The sequence below is a fragment of the Drosophila kikkawai genome, chromosome 3R (assembly GCF_030179895.1).
Source record: "Drosophila kikkawai strain 14028-0561.14 chromosome 3R, DkikHiC1v2, whole genome shotgun sequence".
NCBI lineage: Eukaryota > Metazoa > Arthropoda > Insecta > Diptera > Drosophilidae > Drosophila > Drosophila kikkawai.
Genome location: NC_091731.1, coordinates 411,369 through 438,415, shown reverse-complemented (window position 1 = coordinate 438,415; position 27,047 = coordinate 411,369).

Here is a 27,047-nt window from a genome sequence, read left to right as displayed (position 1 = left end):
AAGTTGTTAGAGGCCCTTAGGTCTTCTAAGATCGAGAAGTTCCATATTAAGGGAAGTAATGTAAGTACTTACATGGGACCCCATGGAATGGTCGGTAATGTAAGTACTTACATGGGATCTTATGGAATGGTCGGTAATCTAAGTACTTACATGGGACCCCATAGAATGGTCGGTAATGTAAGTACCCATTATTAATTAAAAAATAATAGAAGTAACAATTGTTGAAATCCATTATTAGTTTACTTATTTTTTATTTTTAAATAAATACATTTTCTTAATTTTTTTTGTTAACGCTCCTTTTCCTTTCCTTTCTTAAGGCCGCTTTCCCCTGAACACCATCTATATAATAAGCCAAAACCACCTCATTAGCCATAACATTTCTCAGATTTTTTAAAATTCCGCCATTTACAATTATGTTTTTTATTGCATCATCTGTAAACGAAATAAATACGAATTGCGGTTAAAAAAATTTTTTGTCGGTATTTATACATACATAGAGCTCTCGGTTTGCGGTGTTTATTACTGAGTTCAGATCAATTAGATCGCCTACTGTCTGAACAGGAAACTTGCTAGCCACCTTCTGCCTTTCTCCTTGTTGCTTCGTCATCCCCTTGACAGTGGCTGTTTGCTCTGAGGAAGCTTCTACTAGTGTTTATTACTGAGTTCAGATCAATTAGATCGCCTACTGTCTGAACAGGAAGCTTGCTAGCCACCTTCTGCCTTTCTCCTTGTTGCTTCGTCATCCCCTTGACAGTGGCTGTTTGCTCTGAGGAAGCTTCTACTAGTACCTCGATTTTGTCCTGCTTCACTTTTTGGTCGGCTAAATATAAGTACTGCATATATTAATGCTTATTCTAGTGTAGAATTTAATTTGTTCCTATATTTCTGTTTTTGCTGCTTCTTCAGCCTCCTTAAATGTCTTTCACTATACATTTTCGAAATTAAATTTGTTGTCGTACTTTTATTATTAATTCAATTAATACATACCATACATACACACACACGTATTTAATATAATTGGTTTTACTTACCAATTAATTTGCGTTTGCTCCGCTTCTCTCCACTCAACTGCAATGCTTAGAATAACTTTGACAACCGGCAAACACAAATACGTTTCAGCGAAAGAACGGTGCAACATAAACAGAACTAACTGTAATCGAAGTTTTGCTTTCAACTTTTACTTTGCCCTTTTGCTCAAAATATCAAAAACATAGGCGATGCTTATTTTTTTTATTATGAATTTTCGTTTATGCTTTCGTGTGCATACATATTTCTATTAGGTGGTTCGGCGTTCGATAACCCTAGGGTCCCTAAAGTAAGTACCCATGTAGAATCCAGCTAGTAGCTAGTTCGCAGCTTACCGTAGGGTCAGTATAGTAAGTACCCATATAGTAACCGACGAAGTAAGCAACTACGCAAGGCCAATCGCCACCTCCAGTACTGCAGGGTAAGTACCCATGTAGAATCCAGCTAGTAGCTGGTTCGCAGCTCGTTTACCGTAGGGTCAGTATAGTAAGTACCCATATAGTAACCGACGAAGTAAGAAACTACGCAAGGCCTATCGCCACCTCCAGTACTGCAGGGCCGCTTATCGCTGCATCGCCTTGTGTTGTTGTTGGCGCTAGCTAAATCAATAACACAAATTTCTTATTTTTCGGCGCTTAGATATTTATTTGTGCGCTGTTTCGCTTTCTGTTTTGATCGGTCTGTTCGCCCCGAAACTTAAACAATTAAAAAAAAAACAATTATACAATAATTTGTTTTGATCGGCTCTTTCGTCGCGCAAATAAATTAAAACAATTCGTAATTTACTTGGATAAAGTATTTTTTTAAGCCAAAAATGGCTACGTGTTGTTTCCCTAAGTGCCCGAACGGCCAAAAAATTTCTTCGCGGCAGGTCACTGTCTACTGCTGGCTCTGCGAAAATATCGCTCACATTCTGTAAAGAAGTCTCGACGGCTGGTAGGCTGACGAAAGGTGGAAAGTGTCAGCCACCGGGATACGTAGTGAGAGAAATGTAATTGATTTGGTATTAGCAGAAGAGCGGAAAAGGTCAGTGGTAACGCGTATTGGACCTGGCTCATAGCATTCGCTACGAAGAGACCGAGAAAGGGGAATCGATTATGGGGAACACCTTTTTCTAGGGCAGAATTTATGGCCTAAAATCTTGGCATCGGGGTGGCAAAATCTACGGCCGATGTGGGCACTCGCTGCCGCTTGAAATATTTCGGCCGGCTAAGCCTGGTCCTGAACAAGCGCGGGTTTTCGAAGTACATGTATTTCTATGCGGCCAGTTTTTATTATATTTCCCTAGGAGCGCAGGAAAAATAGTCGAGAAATATTTATTGGTGCATTTTTATTGATTTATTTTTCTCAGTGTGGCCGGTTCAAATGCTCTAAAAGTGGCTGCGTATATCTGGGATTTTATATATATATTTAATTTATTTGCAAAAAAACCGAGTTTGTACTTTTGATTCTCTCGTGAAATTTGGTCCACCCCTTTCTCTCGATGTGGTCAGACTCGGCAGGAAAAATCAAAGAAGTCAAAGAAACATGGCAGAGGCAAATTTGTGTTCAGATATATAAGAAAATAGTCTTTATTAAGTTTTTCAGTTTGCTTCGTTTTGTGTTTTGTATATTTTTATTTCTTGGTTCAAGTTTTCTCTCAGTGTTAGGTTAAGTTAGTTCATGGCGGCGTCACCCAGAGTAGGCTAGAATTAATTACGTAATTCTAGCCTACTCTGGGTGTCGCCGCATCGAGGCCTTCTAGAAATTTCTCATCGCACGTGATTCTCGCTGGCCAAGATGCGGTTCACTCTAAACACTCACCCGTCTCGCTCACACACACACACACACGCATGATCTCCTGGTGCTCCGCCGCACACACCCCTCGAGATCGCCTGGCTGATCTCCTCCAAGGTTGGCAGCCGGTGGCTGAAACTGATTACCTCAAGTTTTGCAACTCCGTTTATCGCTTCTCGTAGTTTCGGTACTCCTTGGCTTTCGCTCTGTCCTTTGGCGCGTGCCTATTTTCGGGGGTTGTTCTTTGCTCGATCGTATGTTCCCTCTCGCTCGCACTTATGCGACATTGGGTCACGTGACCACTTTTTCGTGGTGAGTTTGTCGTCGCTGCGCTGGTGTGTGTGGCTGCTGGTGATGCGAGAACGGTGGGTGAAAGATAAACAAAGACTATCGGTTAGACTTAGGCTAGGATAATTATTATGTAGAAATAGTACTAGAAATCTTACAATTAGTGCTTAAGCTTACATATTAAGGAAATATTCCAAAAGATATACTTATGTACAAAGTTATTCGTGAGGGTTTTGTTTTTTTGTTCCGGGTCTTGGCCGACGCCGGTTTGTTTTGGTTTTGTTTTTGCTGCTAGCAGCTGTTGTTGTTGCTGGTGGCTGCCGTTGTTGTTGGCGTTAGCTGCCGTTGTTGTTACTGATGGCTGCCGTTGTTATTGCTGCTGGCTGCCGTTGTTGTTGGCGTTAGCTGCCGTTGTTATTGCTGCTGGCTGCTGTTTTTGTCGTTAACCCTGGCCGCTGTTGTCGTTGCGGCGGTCATACGAATCCGCACAGTTGGATGTGCCGATCTGGGGCAAAATGGATCGCGTATCTCCGATCGCATTTGAGAAAATGCTGGATTGGACTGGACGTGCCCGAGCTGCCTGCATATCAAATCCGATATGCGGGTCTTCATGGGGCAAACTCACCTGGAGTTTCAGTCGTTGGCGGCCATTCTTGGACGGGGTGAAGTCGCCTTACTCCCGGTTCAGCAGCCTATCTACACCGATCAGGCATCCACGTCGCGTGCTGCTGCCATCAACGACGCGTCGGTGGTGTCGAATGCCCACCCAGGGGTTCCCCCGGTGGTCACTATGTCGGCGCCGACCGTTACCTGAAATGGCCCCCAACAGTCGACAATTTCTGGCGTTGCCAAACGTGGACCGGTGCCTTTGGCTGGTGTTGCTCCGAAAAAACAGATTTTTGTTTCCCGCCTCAATCCAGGTGCTTCTGAGGGCGACGTTAAGAGCAGCAAAGTTAGTTTCTGTTACTGAGTTTAGTGTCTCCAAGTTCAATTTTAAGCAAAGACGTAATATATCTTCGTTTAAATTGCACTTTCTGACCTACTATTTTCTAAGGCTCTTGATCCTTCTGTGCGGCCTGAGCATGCAATTGTTCATGAATTCGAACACAAAAGTACTCATCGTGCTCGTGGACCTCAAACTCCTTCAGCTAGGCCTCAAAAAAATTATATATATATATAAGGTTGTCAAAAAAGTCTTGCGGTATTTTCATTGAATTTTCAATTGTTCATAAAATTGGTTATAATAGTGCGATTTAAGTCAAATATGCGCCGTTTTGTTCGATGACGAATTCCCAACGAGATGGCAACTTCATAACGCTCCTCTTATAGAAGCTCGCTTCCCTATTGACAAAAATCTCGAAGAGCCAATTTTCAAAGGACTCTCTTCAATTTCAATTTATTTATTATATTATCCTAGCACAGCAAGTTTACACTTATAATTGTAGCGCTAGTCACAAAGATTTTGAAATTGTATATACTTAATTTTAACACATATGAACTTATATCTATAACGTATTACTACATGTCTTCTAGTTAATAATTGTTTTATTCTTACATTACATTTTACTTTAAATATTCTATTAATTAAGATTTAAACTGAGTTGCGGCCCTAATTGTCTTATATCTATGTGGCAGATTGTTCCACAGACGGATAGCATTAGTAAAGAATTGCCTATTTGAGCACAGCGAATTATATCTTGGGCATATATAATTATTCGTTCTAGTTGAGGTAGCAGATTTGAGTTTGTCAAACAAGTATGTTGGTTCATGGGATATCACAATTTTGTGGAAATATAATAGAGTCCTATAGCGAATCCACGAGGTCAAGTTTAAGCCAAGAATTTTATTAGTCAAGTGTGATACATGGTCAAGTCGTTTTAGATTAAAGACATAACGTACAATTGAGTTCAAACCTACAGCCAGCTTGTGCATATCTCGTGTATCGCAGTGTCCAAATACTTCCACTCCATAGAACATAGTTGGTATTAAAATTACCCTGGCTACTAAAAGCCTTATTTGGATCGGGAGGAATGACTTGGAATATGACAGCTGCCTTAGCATACCGTATGTTCGCCCTGTAGCTTTGGATATATGTTTGCTCCAGCTAAGGGTGTTACTAAATGTAAATCCTGTTTACTGCACTCTGTTCAAATTGAATCAGCGTGCCATTGATTGCTAGATTTGGAATGTACGTTGTATCAATCGGTTTTTTGGCAATTACTATACACTTTGATTTACTAGGATTTATACACAATCCATTACCTTTTGCCCACTTATAAATTACATTAAGCATATTATTACTTACACTAACACAAACATTTAACTGCCTAATGGGACTGCTAACATATATTTGCACATCGTCTGCATACAAGTGGACTTCACAATCAGACAAGAGACTGGGCAAATCATTCACATACATGGAAAACAATAATGGACCCAAGACAGATCCTTGAGGAACACCACGTGAGAGTTGGCAAAAGTCGGAAGTCCTGTCACCTACAACCACTGCTTGTAGCCTATCACAAAGATATGATTCTATAAATTGAACTGCAGTACACGAGAAATTAAAGTGGTTTTTTAGTTTTGTACTTAAAATATTGATTGACAGAGTCAAACGCTTTACTATGGTCAAGAAGGGTCAAAAAAGTCACACAATTATTGTCAAGTTTTTGTCGAATGTCTTCCACGATATTTGTTATTGCACTCACACAACTTCTCTTTTTCCGAAAACCCGACTGCTTTGGTGAAAGTAACGAATTCCTTTCAAGGAACTTCTGAATTTGTTGGGACATTAGGTTTTCAAGCACTTTGGCAAGAAAAGGAAGGATTGAAATTGGCCTATAGTCTTTATTGGGTTTTAGCACTGGGATTATTTTTGCTATTTTCCAAGATGATGGGAATGTGGAGGTAGTAATTGCAGAATTGTAAATATGTGTAATATGTGGGAGAAGTAAGGGCAACATTACTTTTATAAATTTAGGATTGACATTGTCTAAGCCTTCCGCATTAGACTTTATCTTGAGTATGCTCTCCAAGACATCACATTGATCAACACACACAAAGCTAAAACTATTATCACAGTGAATTATATTATTAAGGTACTGGTTAGATGTAGCTTCAGGCACATCAATTTGAGAGAACGATCGACATAATTTTTCAACATCGACGTTGCTATCGACGCTTTGCTTAACCCTCCCTATTCCTACTTTACTTAATTCTCGCCAAGTTTGTTTACCAGTAAGTTGAGTGTTAAATTTGGACTTGAAGTGTTCACATTTAGCAGCCCTAATATTTTTGGTAACAAGAGATCTTGCTTCCTTGTACTGCATACAAAAATTATGGGTTTTGTATCGCTTCCACCTAAAATAGGCAACATCCCTCTGATTTATAAGTTTTTTAATTTCGTTGTTAAACCAAGGATTTTGCCTCGGTTTAGACACCCTAGTCTTGACTGGTACGCATTTATTAAAAATATAGCCTAGATTATTGTTTAGAACATTCAATTGGGACTCTACAGTAGAACATTGATATATGGGACACCAATCACATGCATTATATTGGAGCTGAAGGTTGTGACGGTTAGGTCATTCCTCGGGGCTCAAGGATGGCCAGGGTTCGTCTCAGATATTTATTTATTGTCTGAGGTGGTTGCTGCAAGGAAGTTCTCGATCCGGGTTCCAGAGGAGAAAGCCGTAGTTAGGTTATACTGGGACAAACAATTTATTGTATCTATATGGGTACAAATAGGAAAACGGGATTTTGGTGTTGGCCGTCGAGAGTATCTGCTCCAGTTTGCCGTACGCCGGCTCGGGTCGTCCTTCCTCGGCTGTGTTTCGTCACCCGGGGTCCGCCGTCCACTCGTCCTTTTCGAGGCGAGTTCCTTTGCCCTGGGGTCCGTTGCTCGCTCCCGGGCTGGGGCTCCGAGTAGTCTAGCTTCCTAGAGGGGCGAGAGTAGTCGGCGAAGACCCTGAGGTCTTTCAGGTTAGTGCAGTATGCGGAGGCCCTGAGGTCTTCCACCAAGGGGTCGGTGGGTAGAGGCCCTGAGGTCTTCTAAGGTGAGGAGGTTGTAGAGGCCCTAAGGTCTTCTAAGGTGAGAAGGTTGTAGAGGCCCTAAGGTCTTCTAGGGGGAGAAGTGTGTAGAGGCCCTAAGGTCTTCTAAGGTGAGAGGTTTGTAGAGCCCCTAAGGTCTTCTAAGGTGAGAAGTTTGTAGAGGCCCTAAGGCCTTCTAATATGAGAAGTTTGTAGAGGCCCTAAGGTCTTCTATGGTGAGAGGTTGGTAGAGGCCCTGAGGTCTTCTAATATGAGAAGTTTATAGAGGCCCTAAGGTCTTCTAAGGTGAGAGGTTTGTAGAGGCCCTAAGGTCTTCTAAGGTGAGAAGTTTGTAGAGGCCCTAAAGTCTTCTAAGGTGAGAAGTTTGTAGAGGCCCTAAGGTCTTCTAAGGTGAGAGGTTGGTAGAGGCCCTGAGGTCTTCTAATATGAGAAGTTTGGAGAGGCCCTTAGGTCTTCTAAGATCGAGAAGTTTGTAGAGGCCCTTAGGTCTTCTAAGATCGAGAAGTTGTTAGAGGCCCTTAGGTCTTCTAAGATCGAGCAGTTGGTAGAGGCCCTTAGGTCTTCTAAGATCGAGAAGTTGTTAGAGGCCCTTAGGTCTTCTAAGATCGAGAAGTTGTTAGAGGCCCTTAGGTCTTCTAAGATCGAGAAGTTGTTAGAGGCCCTTAGGTCTTCTAAGATCGAGAAGTTGTTAGAGGCCCTTAGGTCTTCTAAGATCGAGAAGTTGTTAGAGGCCCTTAGGTCTTCTAAGATATATAGAGACTTATAGGGAGGCCCTTAGGTCTTCCAATATCGAGACGTACAGAGAGGCCCTAAGGTCTTCCACAAGTTATAGACGTAAGATATGGTCGGGGTCCGACTATTAGTTACCACTTTACCAATCTACCTTACTCGTCCTGTGCTCCTTGGGCGGCTCCTTCCTGTTGACTTGCTCCTGTAGAGGACTTGGCCGATCGCCGGCCGAAAACTGAATGCCATTCCACGGCTGGCGCTCGCCTTATATAGCGCTGTCGCTCCCGAAGGAATTTGCCATAATAGTGTGGCCAGCCCTTAGCGGGCCAGTGTGACCTCTCTCTGTTCGTGGCGCGCGCGCGCATTTAAATTAAACTGGCGCTCGTTTTATTTTGGTTTGTTTGTTCTTTGTTTTTATTTACTCCAAGTATTGTCTCTTATTTCCTATGTATATTTTGTGTCTTCAGTTGTTGTCGCTTATTCTTATATCTTAATATATATATGTGTGTCTTCAAGTTTTGTCTCTTACTGCTATATATATATGTATTTGTTGTGTCTTCATGTTTTGTGTCTTCTTCTTAGTCTCTAATATTTGTGTCTTCTTCTTATTCTCTAATATAATATTTATTTATTTGTGCGTTATTCGTCACACTCCCCCCTCCTTTTGTTGGCGCTGTGTTCCACCAGCGTTACTTTATTGTTCCTCGACACTACTACGCGCCAGGTCATCGATCCGTCCCGCGTGATCCACGCCTGCTGTTGGCCGTACCGCTTCCGCGCCAGTCTCTCCTTGATGCCCCTCACGGCCTCCTTTGACAGCTGCGCTCCCGTCGGGATCCTCCAGCCGTGCGTGGTCTCCTCGTCTGAGTGGATCTCTATAATGTCCCGGTCGGGAGAGGTGGCTGCTGGTCCTGGCGGATGTGGGCGTGCATGCTCCTTCCTCCGGCTCCCGTAATCTCCTGCCTGCCCCGGCGGGGCCTGGTATTGAGCCCGAGTCGGTGCCTGCTGCTGAACTTCTGGGCGCTGTTGGCGGCTGCTGCTCGGTTGCGATCGTTCGTTGGTCGGTGTTGTCGGGCGGCTTGAGTGACTGCCCTGCGGTGGCGACAGTTGGCGTACCGGCATCCGTGCTTGCCGTTGACGGCTGCTGCGCGACGGTGATCGTGTCTGCTGGCCGGCTGGTGCTATCGGTTGGTTTTGGTGGCTGCCATGCGGTCGGCTTGGGTGGCTGCCATGCGGTGGCGACAGCTGGCGTCCCGGCATCGTTGTTTGCTGTTGGCGGCTGCTGCGCGCTGGTGATCGCGGTCGCTGGCTGGTCGGCGGCGTTGGTTGACCTGGCCGGTTTCCACGCGAGCGTTCGTGAGCGTTGGAGCTTGCACACGCGGGTTGCGTCACCTGTATCGGCGCCTGGTGGTGTGCTGCCGTTTCGCCTGTGTTCCCTGGCTCCTGCTGCAGTGCCTCTGCTGTTGTGCGCGGTCCGTGCGCGATACGCCTCCTGCCTGCTGGGACCGCTGACTCCTCGCTTGCCGATGCCGTCGTACCCATCCTTGCTGGTGCCGTCCTCTTTCGCGTGCCCCCTGCCATGGCCGTTGCCTCGATCGCTACTGCCGTCCTGGTCGCCGCTGCAATGCTCGCGTGGCGCTGCCGGAATTTCCTCATGCTCTCCTGGAGCCGCTGCATATTCCCTATAATAGAGTTTTGAAGTGTCTTGTTACTATGATGGATTTTGCCGCTGTTTAGTGTTGTGAAATGTTTGCACCTTAGTGTTGTCATATGCGTTTTGGTTAGTGTTGTGTTGTGTGTGTGTTCTAGTGTTGTGCTATGTGTGTTTAGTGTTGTGTTATGTGTGTTTAGTGTTGTGTTCTGGGTTTTTTGTGTTGTGTTGTTCGGATCTGATCCGCCCCCCAGATGTGGTTTTGTGTCCCCAATGTATACGCGTTTTGTTTTCTGTGTTTCTGTATTTTTTACGTGTATTATTACCGGGGATATGAATTTCCCTACCTTCCATGGACCATCATATCTTGGCGCTAGTTTAGCGTTGAATTTATCTGCCGCGTTGGAGAGCAGGTGTGTTTTGCACCATACCAAGTCCCCTATTGCCGGTTTCCACTCCCGTTTACGCAGATCGTAGTGCTGTTTCTGTCTGCCAGCGGCTTCTTGCATGTTTGCCGTGGCTTCTTCCCGTAGGTTGTTCAGCCTTTTCCATCTGTTGTTTATGCTTTCCGCCGTCAGTCCTGACCCGGCGGTTGCGGCGTCGAAGACTGTGTTGGGTAGTCTCAGCTCCTTCCCAAATATTAGCTGTGCCGGGCTAAATTTGGTTGACTCGGATGTGCTGCTATTGTACGCCAGCATTAGTTCCGGTAGATGCTCGTCCCACTTATTATGCTCCTCTTCTGCCATTTGTGCTATCATGGTCTTTACGGTGCGGTTCGTGCGCTCTGTTGGGTTTTCCTGGGGCGTATATGGGGCTGTAAACTGTTGTCGCACGCCCCATTTCTCCATAGCGGTTTTCGTTTTCCGCCCCGTGAACTGAACTCCATTGTCCGAGATCAGTATTTTCGGTGCTCCAACTCTCGCTATTACCCTTTCTCTGAACACTTTCAAGAACGCCTCTGCGGTCGCTTGTCTGATTGCCGCCAGTTCTACCCATTTCGAGAACTTGTCCACTATCACGATCAACGTGGTATTCCCGTGTTTCGTGCGTGGAAGAGGTCCGACAAAATCGACACACATCGTTTCCCAAGGTGCCTCCGCTATCCTCGTCAACATTTTTCCTGCTGTTTTTTGTTGTGCCACTTTGTATCGCTGGCAACACTGGCATTCCCTGACGAACCGTCTCACGTCCCTTCCCAGTCGTGGCCAGAAGTATCTTTGTTTGACCCGTTTCAGCGTTTTGTAGATGCCTAAGTGACCCGCTTCTGCCGTGCTATGGTTCTCTGCTAATACCTGTTGTATCTCCTCCTTTGTGACGCATAATTTCCATGGCTGTGGGTCCTTGCTATCACCGCCTAATTTATAGAGTCGATCTCCCACTTTTTTGAACTCCGTGTTTCCTGGGTCGTTCTCTACTTCTTCGAGCTTTTGTCCTAGCCAGTCCTTTGCCTCCTTGATGGCTTTTAGCTCAATTCTTGGTGCTCTTGATAGTGCGTCTGCCACCGCATTCAATTTTCCCTTTCGGTATTGCACTTCGAACTGAAAGGGCTGGAGACCTAACGCCCATCTCGCCACTCTCCCTGACGGACTTTCTATTGAATTAAGCCACTTCAGTGCCATGTGATCCGTGACCACTACAAATTGGTAACCTTCTAAGTACATTTTGTACTTATTGATGCCCCAATATATCGCGAGGCATTCCTTTTCGGTGGCGCTGTAGTTCCGTTCTACGTTACTTAGCCTCCTGCTGGCGTACGAGATCACGTGTTCCCCGTCTTCTCCATCCTGCGTCAGTACTGCGCCTATCCCTAAGTCGCTGGCATCTGTCTGCAGTTTGAACTGGCGGCCGAAGTCTGGGCATGACAGTACAGGAGTTTTTGTCAAACTTTCCTTCAAGCTGTCGAACGACTTCTGATGCTCCTCGGCCCATTCAAACTTTTTTCCTTTCCTCAGGAGGTCTTGGAGCGCTCCGGCCTGTTCTGTGAAGTTAGGTATAAACCTTCGATACCATGATGCCATCCCTAGGAAACTGTGCACCTCCTTCGTGGTTTTCGGTGCCGCCAGCTCTTGGATTGCTGCTATTTTTTCTGGGTCTGTTCTGATTCCTCTGTCGGTTACCACGTGTCCTAAATATTTCAGTTCTTTCTGGAAGAACTGGCATTTCTCCGGGTTTATCTTCAGGTTTGCCCTTTGCAGTCTTCTGAACACTTCCCCCAGTTTCTCCAGATGCTCTCGTTTGCTCCGTCCAATGACCACGATGTCATCTAGGTAGGCAAACGCAAACGGTTCCATTTCCGGGCCTATTATTGTGTCCAGTGCCCGCTGGAATGTCGCTGGAGCTGTTGTCAACCCGAATGGCATTACTTTCCACTCTAATAGTCCCCGCCCCGGTACTGTGAATGCCGTATATTGTTGGCTGCTTTTCTCCATTGGTATCTGCCAGTATCCGGATTTCAGATCTATCGTACTTATGAACTTCGCTTCCCTTAATTGGTCCAGTATATAGTTCATCCTTGGCACCGGGTATGCGTCCTTCTCCGTTCTTTCGTTCAACAGTCGATAGTCTATGCACATCCGCCACGTGTTGTTTTTCTTTTTTACCAATACTACTGGTGCGCTATATGGGCTGCGCGATGGCTCCACTAGCCCTAATGCCAACAACTCGTCCACCTGTTCGTTAATTATAGCTTGTTGCTTCGGGTTCCGTGGGTAATACCGTTGTTTTATAGGTCTGTCGTCCCTTAAGTGTATTGCGTGTCTCGTAATGTTACTTAGTCCCTGCAATCCCTCGAATACTTGCCTTTGGTTTTCCAGGAACGCCTGCACCTCCGCGTCCGATGGTTCTGGCCTCTCCTTGTCGGCTCTACTGGCTGTCGGGTTCGCCTCACTCCCCGTGTCCTCTATGGCTGTTATCTCTAGTTCCAGCTTCCCACACCGTAGTAGGCTGTGCGCCCCGGCTAGAAAATCCATTCCTAACAAGATTCCGCCTGCGACCTGTTTCAGAATCAGGAGTGTCAGGCTAAATGCCGTCCCCGCGAACTGGATGTCCGCTGTGAACATTCCTACTGTTCTCTGGCTCGATCCGTTAGCCATCACGATTTCGGCCCGGGCTCCGCTCCACCTGCCATGCTTCCTGAGGTCTAGGTACCTATTCATACTCAACGCGCTTCGGGACGCTCCGGTATCTATTACCCCCTTCGCCATTCTGCCTCCGACCCTGATGCGTGCGGTTATTTGGTATCCGTCGCAACTTAGCTGTTTTCCTGGTGCTGGCTCTAGTCTTGCCGCCTGAGCTGCCAGCTTTATCTGCTCAGGCCTCCTGCGTTTCCCGGTCCCATTCTGCAGCATTCCGTCGTTCTGATGTCGTTTCGGCCACAGACCCAGCAGAATAACCGTTGAGGGTTACCACATGTGCGCGCCGCATGGCCTGTTCCGCCGCATCGCATACAAATTTCCGGCCGTATTTGCTGCTGTGCTGGTTGGTTGTGTCGCGGCTGGTCCGCTGCCTCGATCTCTTCCACTTCCTCCGCTAGTTTGAGGAACTCCGTCAGCGACCTAAATCCTGATCTCCGCGTGTAGAGCTTGATCTTGCTCCTACAGTTGTTAAATATGCGGTCGAGCTTCTCCTCTTCTGATAGCTTCGTGAATCGCATCAGCTTTCTTAATCCCATAGCGTATTCCCTCACCGGTTCTGAATCACGCTGTTTAAGCTGTGCGATCTGCGTTCTTAGCTGTTCCTCGTACCTTGGAGGCAGAAAGTACTCCAGTAGTTCTGTTGTCAGCTGCTTCCATGTGTTCATTTTGGTTGGAGTAGTGTTCCACCAGTCTATGGCGGCTCCTTCCAATATATATGGCATGGCTTGTACGAGCTGGTTCTCCTGAATGCCGTACCCAGACGCCCACTGCTCCATTTTGTCTAAGAACTCCAGTGGGTTTGTTGTCCCTTGGTATCGGATTCCCCAGCTCCGTACTCGGTCAACCACCTCTGTTTCCATCCTCCACTCCATTTTCCTTTCTTTTCCTCCTTCCATTGTTTCGTTTAGCTTCTCCTTCTTCGCTGCTCTGACCCGAGCTTTTGCGCTTGTTGTTGCCTCCTCCTCGCTGTCCTGCTCCTTTTCTCCGCTTTCCGGACTTATCTCTGCCGGGTTTTTGTCCCTTCTGTATCTCACCGCTGATCCGGCGATTTGCTGTTCTTGCTCCCCTTCCTCGAATATTACGATTTCCGGTACGATATCTTTTGCCGGACTTTTCTCTCTCTTGTGCCTTATCGTTAGCTCGGCGAGCCGTTGTCTGATCTCTTCGTTATGGTCTCTAATCCGAACTCTTCCGCGTATTCCGTAAGTTCGTTTTTCGACGCTAAGTATACCCAGCTTGACATCACTCTGCCGGTGTCGGTCTGTTCCTTGCAACCACTTCAATCTGTTCGGGCGCCACTGTGACGGTTAGGTCATTCCTCGGGGCTCAAGGATGGCCAGGGTTCGTCTCAGATATTTATTTATTGTCTGAGGTGGTTGCTGCAAGGAAGTTCTCGATCCGGGTTCCAGAGGAGAAAGCCGTAGTTAGGTTATACTGGGACAAACAATTTATTGTATCTATATGGGTACAAATAGGAAAACGGGATTTTGGTGTTGGCCGTCGAGAGTATCTGCTCCAGTTTGCCGTACGCCGGCTCGGGTCGTCCTTCCTCGGCTGTGTTTCGTCACCCGGGGTCCGCCGTCCACTCGTCCTTTTCGAGGCGAGTTCCTTTGCCCTGGGGTCCGTTGCTCGCTCCCGGGCTGGGGCTCCGAGTAGTCTAGCTTCCTAGAGGGGCGAGAGTAGTCGGCGAAGACCCTGAGGTCTTTCAGGTTAGTGCAGTATGCGGAGGCCCTGAGGTCTTCCACCAAGGGGTCGGTGGGTAGAGGCCCTGAGGTCTTCTAAGGTGAGGAGGTTGTAGAGGCCCTAAGGTCTTCTAAGGTGAGAAGGTTGTAGAGGCCCTAAGGTATTCTAGGGGGAGAAGTGTGTAGAGGCCCTAAGGTCTTCTAAGGTGAGAGGTGTGTAGAGGCCCTAAGGTCTTCTAAGGTGAGAAGTTTGTAGAGGCCCTAAGGTCTTCTAATATGAGAAGTTTGTAGAGGCCCTAAGGTCTTCTATGGTGAGAGGTTGGTAGAGGCCCTGAGGTCTTCTAATATGAGAAGTTTATAGAGGCCCTAAGGTCTTCTAAGGTGAGAGGTTTGTAGAGGCCCTAAGGTCTTCTAAGGTGAGAAGTTTGTAGAGGCCCTAAAGTCTTCTAAGGTGAGAAGTTTGTAGAGGCCCTAAGGTCTTCTAAGGTGAGAGGTTGGTAGAGGCCCTGAGGTCTTCTAATATGAGAAGTTTGGAGAGGCCCTTAGGTCTTCTAAGATCGAGAAGTTTGTAGAGGCCCTTAGGTCTTCTAAGATCGAGAAGTTGTTAGAGGCCCTTAGGTCTTCTAAGATCGAGCAGTTGGTAGAGGCCCTTAGGTCTTCTAAGATCGAGAAGTTGTTAGAGGCCCTTAGGTCTTCTAAGATCGAGAAGTTGTTAGAGGCCCTTAGGTCTTCTAAGATCGAGAAGTTGTTAGAGGCCCTTAGGTCTTCTAAGATCGAGAAGTTGTTAGAGGCCCTTAGGTCTTCTAAGATCGAGAAGTTGTTAGAGGCCCTTAGGTCTTCTAAGATATATAGAGACTTATAGGGAGGCCCTTAGGTCTTCCAATATCGAGACGTACAGAGAGGCCCTAAGGTCTTCCACAAGTTATAGACGTAAGATATGGTCGGGGTCCGACTATTAGTTACCACTTTACCAATCTACCTTACTCGTCCTGTGCTCCTTGGGCGGCTCCTTCCTGTTGACTTGCTCCTGTAGAGGACTTGGCCGATCGCCGGCCGAAAACTGAATGCCATTCCACGGCTGGCGCTCGCCTTATATAGCGCTGTCGCTCCCGAAGGAATTTGCCATAATAGTGTGGCCAGCCCTTAGCGGGCCAGTGTGACCTCTCTCTGTTCGTGGCGCGCGCGCGCATTTAAATTAAACTGGCGCTCGTTTTATTTTGGTTTGTTTGTTCTTTGTTTTTATTTACTCCAAGTATTGTCTCTTATTTCCTATGTATATTTTGTGTCTTCAGTTGTTGTCGCTTATTCTTATATCTTAATATATATATGTGTGTCTTCAAGTTTTGTCTCTTACTGCTATATATATATGTATTTGTTGTGTCTTCATGTTTTGTGTCTTCTTCTTAGTCTCTAATATTTGTGTCTTCTTCTTATTCTCTAATATAATATTTATTTATTTGTGCGTTATTCGTCACACTCCCCCCTCCTTTTGTTGGCGCTGTGTTCCACCAGCGTTACTTTATTGTTCCTCGACACTACTACGCGCCAGGTCATCGATCCGTCCCGCGTGATCCACGCCTGCTGTTGGCCGTACCGCTTCCGCGCCAGTCTCTCCTTGATGCCCCTCACGGCCTCCTTTGACAGCTGCGCTCCCGTCGGGATCCTCCAGCCGTGCGTGGTCTCCTCGTCTGAGTGGATCTCTATAATGTCCCGGTCGGGAGAGGTGGCTGCTGGTCCTGGCGGATGTGGGCGTGCATGCTCCTTCCTCCGGCTCCCGTAATCTCCTGCCTGCCCCGGCGGGGCCTGGTATTGAGCCCGAGTCGGTGCCTGCTGCTGAACTTCTGGGCGCTGTTGGCGGCTGCTGCTCGGTTGCGATCGTTCGTTGGTCGGTGTTGTCGGGCGGCTTGAGTGACTGCCCTGCGGTGGCGACAGTTGGCGTACCGGCATCCGTGCTTGCCGTTGACGGCTGCTGCGCGACGGTGATCGTGTCTGCTGGCCGGCTGGTGCTATCGGTTGGTTTTGGTGGCTTCCATGCGGTCGGCTTGGGTGGCTGCCATGCGGTGGCGACAGCTGGCGTCCCGGCATCGTTGTTTGCTGTTGGCGGCTGCTGCGCGCTGGTGATCGCGGTCGCTGGCTGGTCGGCGGCGTTGGTTGACCTGGCCGGTTTCCACGCGAGCGTTCGTGAGCGTTGGAGCTTGCACACGCGGGTTGCGTCACCTGTATCGGCGCCTGGTGGTGTGCTGCCGTTTCGCCTGTGTTCCCTGGCTCCTGCTGCAGTGCCTCTGCTGTTGTGCGCGGTCCGTGCGCGATACGCCTCCTGCCTGCTGGGACCGCTGACTCCTCGCTTGCCGATGCCGTCGTACCCATCCTTGCTGGTGCCGTCCTCTTTCGCGTGCCCCCTGCCATGGCCGTTGCCTTGATCGCTACTGCCGTCCTGGTCGCCGCTGCAATGCTCGCGTGGCGCTGCCGGAATTTCCTCATGCTCTCCTGGAGCCGCTGCATATTCCCTGTAATAGAGTTTTGAAGTGTCTTGTTACTATGATGGATTTTGCCGCTGTTTAGTGTTGTGAAATGTTTGCACCTTAGTGTTGTCATATGCGTTTTGGTTAGTGTTGTGTTGTGTGTGTGTTCTAGTGTTGTGCTATGTGTGTTTAGTGTTGTGTTATGTGTGTTTAGTGTTGTGTTCTGGGTTTTTTGTGTTGTGTTGTTCGGATCTGATCCGCCCCCCAGATGTGGTTTTGTGTCCCCAATGTATACGCGTTTTGTTTTCTGTGTTTCTGTATTTTTTACGTGTATTATTACCGGGGATATGAATTTCCCTACCTTCCATGGACCATCATATCTTGGCGCTAGTTTAGCGTTGAATTTATCTGCCGCGTTGGAGAGCAGGTGTGTTTTGCACCATACCAAGTCCCCTATTGCCGGTTTCCACTCCCGTTTACGCAGATCGTAGTGCTGTTTCTGTCTGCCAGCGGCTTCTTGCATGTTTGCCGTGGCTTCTTCCCGTAGGTTGTTCAGCCTTTTCCATCTGTTGTTTATGCTTTCCGCCGTCAGTCCTGACCCGGCGGTTGCGGCGTCGAAGACTGTGTTGGGTAGTCTCAGCTCCTTCCCAAATATTAGCTGTGCCGGGCTAAATTTGGTTGACTCGGATGTGCTGCTATTGTACGCCAGCATTAGTTCCGGTAGATGCTCGTCCCACTTATTATGCTCCTCTTCTGCCATTTGTGCTATCATGGTCTTTACGGTGCGGTTCGTGCGCTCTGTTGGGTTTTCCTGGGGCGTATATGGGGCTGTAAACTGTTGTCGCACGCCCCATTTCTCCATAGCGGTTTTCGTTTTCCGCCCCGTGAACTGAACTCCATTGTCCGAGATCAGTATTTTCGGTGCTCCAACTCTCGCTATTACCCTTTCTCTGAACACTTTCAAGAACGCCTCTGCGGTCGCTTGTCTGATTGCCGCCAGTTCTACCCATTTCGAGAACTTGTCCACTATCACGATCAACGTGGTATTCCCGTGTTTCGTGCGTGGAAGAGGTCCGACAAAATCGACACACATCGTTTCCCAAGGTGCCTCCGCTATCCTCGTCAACATTTTTCCTGCTGTTTTTTGTTGTGCCACTTTGTATCGCTGGCAACACTGGCATTCCCTGACGAACCGTCTCACGTCCCTTCCCAGTCGTGGCCAGAAGTATCTTTGTTTGACCCGTTTCAGCGTTTTGTAGATGCCTAAGTGACCCGCTTCTGCCGTGCTATGGTTCTCTGCTAATACCTGTTGTATCTCCTCCTTTGTGACGCATAATTTCCATGGCTGTGGGTCCTTGCTATCACCGCCTAATTTATAGAGTCGATCTCCCACTTTTTTGAACTCCGTGTTTCCTGGGTCGTTCTCTACTTCTTCGAGCTTTTGTCCTAGCCAGTCCTTTGCCTCCTTGATGGCTTTTAGCTCAATTCTTGGTGCTCTTGATAGTGCGTCTGCCACCGCATTCAATTTTCCCTTTCGGTATTGCACTTCGAACTGAAAGGGCTGGAGACCTAACGCCCATCTCGACACTCTCCCTGACGGACTTTCTATTGAATTAAGCCACTTCAGTGCCATGTGATCCGTGACCACTACAAATTGGTAACCTTCTAAGTACATTTTGTACTTATTGATGCCCCAATATATCGCGAGGCATTCCTTTTCGGTGGCGCTGTAGTTCCGTTCTACGTTACTTAGCCTCCTGCTGGCGTACGAGATCACGTGTTCCCCGTCTTCTCCATCCTGCGTCAGTACTGCGCCTATCCCTAAGTCGCTGGCATCTGTCTGCAGTTTGAACTGGCGGCCGAAGTCTGGGCATGACAGTACAGGAGTTTTTGTCAAACTTTCCTTCAAGCTGTCGAACGACTTCTGATGCTCCTCGGCCCATTCAAACTTTTTTCCTTTCCTCAGGAGGTCTTGGAGCGCTCCGGCCTGTTCTGTGAAGTTAGGTATAAACCTTCGATACCATGATGCCATCCCTAGGAAACTGTGCACCTCCTTCGTGGTTTTCGGTGCCGCCAGCTCTTGGATTGCTGCTATTTTTTCTGGGTCTGTTCTGATTCCTCTGTCGGTTACCACGTGTCCTAAATATTTCAGTTCTTTCTGGAAGAACTGGCATTTCTCCGGATTTATCTTCAGGTTTGCCCTTTGCAGTCTTCTGAACACTTCCCCCAGTTTCTCCAGATGCTCTCGTTTGCTCCGTCCAATGACCACGATGTCATCTAGGTAGGCAAACGCAAACGGTTCCATTTCCGGGCCTATTATTGTGTCCAGTGCCCGCTGGAATGTCGCTGGAGCTGTTGTCAACCCGAATGGCATTACTTTCCACTCTAATAGTCCCCGCCCCGGTACTGTGAATGCCGTATATTGTTGGCTGCTTTTCTCCATTGGTATCTGCCAGTATCCGGATTTCAGATCTATCGTACTTATGAACTTCGCTTCCCTTAATTGGTCCAGTATATAGTTCATCCTTGGCACCGGGTATGCGTCCTTCTCCGTTCTTTCGTTCAACAGTCGATAGTCTATGCACATCCGCCACGTGTTGTTTTTCTTTTTTACCAATACTACTGGTGCGCTATATGGGCTGCGCGATGGCTCCACTAGCCCTAATGCCAACAACTCGTCCACCTGTTCGTTAATTATAGCTTGTTGCTTCGGGTTCCGTGGGTAATACCGTTGTTTTATAGGTCTGTCGTCCCTTAAGTGTATTGCGTGTCTCGTAATGTTACTTACTCCCTGCAATCCCTCGAATACTTGCCTTTGGTTTTCCAGGAACGCCTGCACCTCCGCGTCCGATGGTTCTGGCCTCTCCTTGTCGGCTCTACTGGCTGTCGGGTTCGCCTCACTCCCCGTGTCCTCTATGGCTGTTATCTCTAGTTCCAGCTTCCCACACCGTAGTAGGCTGTGCGCCCCGGCTAGAAAATCCATTCCTAACAAGATTCCGCCTGCGACCTGTTTCAGAATCAGGAGTGTCAGGCTAAATGCCGTCCCCGCGAACTGGATGTCCGCTGTGAACATTCCTACTGTTCTCTGGCTCGATCCGTTAGCCATCACGATTTCGGCCCGGGCTCCGCTCCACCTGCCATGCTTCCTGAGGTCTAGGTACCTATTCATACTCAACGCGCTTCGGGACGCTCCGGTATCTATTACCCCCTTCGCCATTCTGCCTCCGACCCTGATGCGTGCGGTTATTTGGTATCCGTCGCAACTTAGCTGTTTTCCTGGTGCTGGCTCTAGTCTTGCCGCCTGAGCTGCCAGCTTTATCTGCTCAGGCCTCCTGCGTTTCCCGGTCCCATTCTGCAGCATTCCGTCGTTCTGATGTCGTTTCGGCCACAGACCCAGCAGAATAACCGTTGAGGGTTACCACATGTGCGCGCCGCATGGCCTGTTCCGCCGCATCGCATACAAATTTCCGGCCGTATTTGCTGCTGTGCTGGTTGGTTGTGTCGCGGCTGGTCCGCTGCCTCGATCTCTTCCACTTCCTCCGCTAGTTTGAGGAACTCCGTCAGCGACCTAAATCCTGATCTCCGCGTGTAGAGCTTGATCTTGCTCCTACAGTTGTTAAATATGCGGTCGAGCTTCTCCTCTTCTGATAGCTTCGTGAATCGCATCAGCTTTCTTAATCCCATAGCGTATTCCCTCACCGGTTCTGAATCACGCTGTTTAAGCTGTGCGATCTGCGTTCTTAGCTGTTCCTCGTACCTTGGAGGCAGAAAGTACTCCAGTAGTTCTGTTGTCAGCTGCTTCCATGTGTTCATTTTGGTTGGAGTAGTGTTCCACCAGTCTATGGCGGCTCCTTCCAATATATATGGCATGGCTTGTACGAGCTGGTTCTCCTGAATGCCGTACCCAGACGCCCACTGCTCCATTTTGTCTAAGAACTCCAGTGGGTTTGTTGTCCCTTGGTATCGGATTCCCCAGCTCCGTACTCGGTCAACCACCTCTGTTTCCATCCTCCACTCCATTTTCCTTTCTTTTCCTCCTTCCATTGTTTCGTTTAGCTTCTCCTTCTTCGCTGCTCTGACCCGAGCTTTTGCGCTTGTTGTTGCCTCCTCCTCGCTGTCCTGCTCCTTTTCTCCGCTTTCCGGACTTATCTCTGCCGGGTTTTTGTCCCTTCTGTATCTCACCGCTGATCCGGCGTTTTGCTGTTCTTGCTCCCCTTCCTCGAATATTACGATTTCCGGTACGATATCTTTTGCCGGACTTTTCTCTCTCTTGTGCCTTATCGTTAGCTCGGCGAGCCGTTGTCTGATCTCTTCGTTATGGTCTCTAATCCGAACTCTTCCGCGTATTCCGTAAGTTCGTTTTTCGACGCTAAGTATACCCAGCTTGACATCACTCTGCCGGTGTCGGTCTGTTCCTTGCAACCACTTCAATCTGTTCGGGCGCCACTGTGACGGTTAGGTCATTCCTCGGGGCTCAAGGATGGCCAGGGTTCGTCTCAGATATTTATTTATTGTCTGAGGTGGTTGCTGCAAGGAAGTTCTCGATCCGGGTTCCAGAGGAGAAAGCCGTAGTTAGGTTATACTGGGACAAACAATTTATTGTATCTATATGGGTACAAATAGGAAAACGGGATTTTGGTGTTGGCCGTCGAGAGTATCTGCTCCAGTTTGCCGTACGCCGGCTCGGGTCGTCCTTCCTCGGCTGTGTTTCGTCACCCGGGGTCCGCCGTCCACTCGTCCTTTTCGAGGCGAGTTCCTTTGCCCTGGGGTCCGTTGCTCGCTCCCGGGCTGGGGCTCCGAGTAGTCTAGCTTCCTAGAGGGGCGAGAGTAGTCGGCGAAGACCCTGAGGTCTTTCAGGTTAGTGCAGTATGCGGAGGCCCTGAGGTCTTCCACCAAGGGGTCGGTGGGTAGAGGCCCTGAGGTCTTCTAAGGTGAGGAGGTTGTAGAGGCCCTAAGGTCTTCTAAGGTGAGAAGGTTGTAGAGGCCCTAAGGTATTCTAGGGGGAGAAGTGTGTAGAGGCCCTAAGGTCTTCTAAGGTGAGAGGTGTGTAGAGGCCCTAAGGTCTTCTAAGGTGAGAAGTTTGTAGAGGCCCTAAGGTCTTCTAATATGAGAAGTTTGTAGAGGCCCTAAGGTCTTCTATGGTGAGAGGTTGGTAGAGGCCCTGAGGTCTTCTAATATGAGAAGTTTATAGAGGCCCTAAGGTCTTCTAAGGTGAGAGGTTTGTAGAGGCCCTAAGGTCTTCTAAGGTGAGAAGTTTGTAGAGGCCCTAAGGTCTTCTAAGGTGAGAAGTTTGTACAGGCCCTAAGGTCTTCTAAGGTGAGAGGTTGGTAGAGGCCCTTAGGTCTTCTAAGATCGAGCAGTTGCTAGAGGCCCTTAGGTCTTCTAAGATCGAGAAGTTGTTAGAGGCCCTTAGGTCTTCTAAGATCGAGAAGTTGTTAGAGGCCCTTAGGTCTTCTAAGATCGAGAAGTTGTTAGAGGCCCTTAGGTCTTCTAAGATCGAGAAGTTGTTAGAGGCCCTTAGGTCTTCTAAGATCGAGAAGTTGTTAGAGGCCCTTAGGTCTTCTAAGATCGAGAAGTTGTTAGAGGCCCTTAGGTCTTCTAAGATATATAGAGACTTATAGGGAGGCCCTTAGGTCTTCCAATATCGAGACGTACAGAGAGGCCCTAAGGTCTTCCACAAGTTATAGACGTAAGATATGGTCGGGGTCCGACTATTAGTTACCACTTTACCAATCTACCTTACTCGTCCTGTGCTCCTTGGGCGGCTCCTTCCTGTTGACATGCTCCTGTAGAGGACTTGGCCGATCGCCGGCCGAAAACTGAATGCCATTCCACGGCTGGCGCTCGCCTTATATAGCGCTCTGGAGCGCTCGAGTGTGGCTGTCGCTCCCGAAGGAATTTGCCATAATAGTGTGGCCAGCCCTTAGCGGGCCAGTGTGACCTCTCTCTGTTCGTGGCGCGCGCGCGCATTTAAATTAAACTGGCGCTCGTTTTATTTTGGTTTGTTTGTTCTTTGTTTTTATTTACTCCAAGTATTGTCTCTTATTTCCTATGTATCTTTTGTGTCTTCAGTTGTTGTCGCTTATTCTTATATCTTAATATATATATGTGTGTCTTCAAGTTTTGTCTCTTACTGCTATATATATATGTATTTGTTGTGTCTTCATGTTTTGTGTCTTCTTCTTAGTCTCTAATATTTGTGTCTTCTTCTTATTCTCTAATATAATATTTATTTATTTGTGCGTTATTCGTCACAAGGTCTGTATAATTAATATTCTTAAAGTCTCTATAGCTAAAAGATTCTTCAGTATCGTCCAAAGTTATATCACAGGTTATAAAAATTAGGTCATGTCTGGAGAAAACTGGTACGGAGACCTGGTCATATAGTAATATCTTTCTAGGGTCATTAATGAAAAAAAGGTCAAGAAGAGTATCACAGTAGTTGCTAAAATGTGTAGGTGTAATTTTATTGGCAGCAACGCTTCAAAGCTATCTAATAAGTGACATTCGCTTAGAATATTACTATTAAAATCTCCAGCTAGAATGACGTCATCATATGAAGCTGATAATTCGCTAATAGTTTCCATAAGGGGATCAAAGTCTATTGTGCGGTTTGGACGATATATACAACCAATTAGCACTTTGTTGTGGAGAGATTTGTTGGCTACTTCTAAAAAAACATATTCAATTTTACTGTCAATTGGTTGCCTACATTTGACCCTACAGTTAAAGGTACGTTTAACATATATAGCGACACCACCAGCATGACCAACACGATCTGAACGAAACAAAACATAACCCTCACAATCAATCAAAATATTAGACAAATCAGACGTAAACCAGGTCTCAGATACACAGATAACATCAACATTAGACTGGACAAAAAGTAACCTGAACTCGTCAATTTTTTTAAATAGGCTCTGTGCATTTATATGAACAACTTTTATACCCCTTTTATAATTAGATAAAACTCGAATCATGCTACCCGTCGTAGAGACCCTCCTTTATCCGTCACTGACATAGTAATAAAATTCTAGAATCGCAAACTCAGTTTTACAAAATACATAGAAAAATAAACAATAATGACAAAAATTTTGAAGACAATTACCAATTTTAAAATTAATCTTAGAAACTAAACTGACATAGAATAAATAACTAAATTTAAGAGCGAAAGCTCTCCGAACCAGCAGGTTGGTCATCAATGCCCTCATTCGGCTGAAGAGCGGGCGAAGAGGAGAGAGTAAGAGCAGAAAGAGATCCACTGTCATTATCAGCTAATCTCAAAAGCTCATCCATGTGTTCGATGCATCGTATACTCTCACTCCCTTTGCAGCGGACATGGACAAGTCCACGGCGAGTGAATACGGCATTTAAGACCTTGTGCTTTTTTAGTCTCATTGCCTCTTTAAATATCTGGTATTGCTCTCTTTGAAGCTGCTCATTTATGTAAATTGGCGCATCAGAATCAATACCCACAAACTTTAAGCTTAGTTGTGATTTTGATTCACGCCGATAAGCTGCCGTAGATCGTAGCAGCATGACTTTCTCACGCGCGTTTTCCATTTTAATAATGATGACCGGGTCCACCTTACTTTTCTGCGACTTACGGGCCCGGAAAATGTCCCGAACTCGAGACGGAGGAGTGATGTGAAGTGAGAAGCATAGAGTGTTAAATAAAGTGCGTAAGTTCTCGCCTTCTGAGTGGGGCACGCCATGCATGCGTAAATCAAACGCATTGTTGGCTAAATTTTGTGCAGCCAGCTTAGCCTCTACAGTGCCCACTCTCTCTCTCATCGCACGCATATCCGCGACCTCCCGGTGCAAGTGTTCTGCACGCGCACACAGCTGTTCCCGTTGCGAGCGTAGATCAGCTACCTCCCGCTCCAGATTAGAGACCCGCACGCCCGTCTGCTTAACCTCACCCGCTATGGAATCCAGACGTTCCGAGAGGGTACTGAGTATACGCATCTCAGCTTCCCTCACTAGACCTGCAATTGCTTCAGTCTGCTCCGGGAACCGTATCTTGATGAGCTCCAGCATCTGCGGCGAGGGGGCGTCGGAGAGACGCTCAGCGGCTCCAGTGTCCTTCCTTAAGCGTTTGTTGGACGTCGACGACATATTTTGTTAAGTGTCTGAGATTTTTGGCAGTGTAAGGTTCTTGGTGTATTGGTGTAGTGTGTTTATTTGTGTAAGTGAAAAGTGGTGTGGGCAGCAAACGCCAAAAAACTTTCAGCTAGTTTGCAGTTGGAGACTTTCACACACACACAGGCACAGCGTTGTTTACTGGCGTTATTTAATTTGGCAATAAAGCACAAAGTTTTGTTTTGGAGTGCAGTTGCAAATTAATATTTATATCGAGAACAGTTTATGTCACGATTAGCACATCAATACTATTTATTTGTATATTAATTCACTGATACAAATTGAAAATGTACGGAGCACTGCAAAACACGACCGCTCTCCAATAATACTCTCTTGTGTCCAACTTCCGATTACCAAGCTCGTTCGCCATGGACCGAAATAGGTGGTAATCACTTGGTGCAAGATCCGGACTATACGGTGGATGCAAAAGAACCTCCCACCCGAGCTTCGGAAGCTTCTGGCGCGTCACCAAAGACGTTTGTAGCCTAGCGTTGTCCTGATGGAAGACAATTCGGCTTCTGTTGATCAAAGATGGCCTCTTTTGCATGAGTGCTGCATTCAAGCGGTCCAGTTGTTGTTAGTACAAGTCCGGATTGAGTGTTTGACCATAGGCATAGCAGCTCATAGTGGATGATTCCCTGCCAATTCTACCAAACACACAAAAGAACCTTCCTGGCCGTCAATCCAGGCTTGGCCACCGTCTGGGCAGCTTCACGTTGTCGTAAGGGACTCACTTTTCATCGCCAGTCACTATCCGCTTCAAAAAGGGTCGATTTTGTTGCGATTCAAAAGCGATTCGCATGCATCCATACGGTCAAAAATGTTTTTTTGCGTCTAGTCGTGTGGCACCCATACATCGAGCTTCTTTTTGAATCCAAGCTTCTTCAAATGGTTTATAACGGTTTGATAACTCATGCCCAGCTCTTGGCCGATGCTACGGCTGCTACAATGCCGGTCTCTTTCGATCAATTCAGCGATTATATCGCAATTTTCGACGACAGGCCTTCTGGAGCGTGGCGCTTCTTCGACCACCTCTGCACCAGAACGAAAACGTTGAAACCATCGATGTGCGGTGGAAATGGAAACTGTATCGAGTCCATAAACTGCACAAATTTTATTGGCAGTATGAGATGCATTTTTGTAGTAGTACTGTAAAATATGCCTATTTTCTCTTTATTTTGCTCCATGTTTGCGGCGCTATAACTCACGAACGACTAAAAACAAACAACCATAAATCAAACAAATGTTAGCGCGTGAAAAGAGCTTTCCAAAAAGGTCTAATGTAAACCGATGCGACGAATAAAACTAGAACTACGCGCTTGCAAAGACACCTAGCGAAAATACCGCAGGACTTTTTTGACAACCTCATTTATGAGACTAACAATAAGTGTATCAAATCTTACTATACTACCTATCTATCGTTTGATATTTTCGCCAAGCTTTGAGTTGGACGTGCTTTACATCGCTCTACATTTATTCAAAGTTTTCTTAGTGAAATCCTATTTATCAAAGCCAAAATTTTTGGCAAGTGGTCGGTGTTTCCGTGAATTTCATAATCAATAAACAACCGGACCTTTGTAAATAAAGTCTGTGGCTTTATCGTCGTAAAACAATTTCGGTTTTACAATTGCCTTGCCTTTCTATTCTTGTGCATTGAGTTTACCGCTTATCGCTGCATCGCCTTGTGTTGTTGTTGGCGCTAGCTAAATCAATAACACAAATTTCTTATTTTTTGGCGCTTAGATAAAAGCTTTTATTTGTGCGCTCTTCGCTTTCTGTTTTGATCGGTCTGTTCGCGGCGAAACTTAAACAATTTTTTTTCAAAAAAAACAATTGTATAATTTGTTTTAATCGGACATTTCGTCGCGCAAATAAATTAATCCAATTCGTAATTTACTTGGATAAAGTATTGTTTTATTCCAAAAATGGCCACGTGTTGTTTCTCTAAGTGCCCGAATGGCCAAAAAATTTCTTCGCGGCATGTCACTGTCTACTGCTGGCTCTGCGATAATATCGCTCACATTGGATGTGCCGATCTGGGGCAAAATGGATCGCGTATCACCGACCGCATTCGCGAAAATCCTGGATTGGACTGGACGTGCCCGAG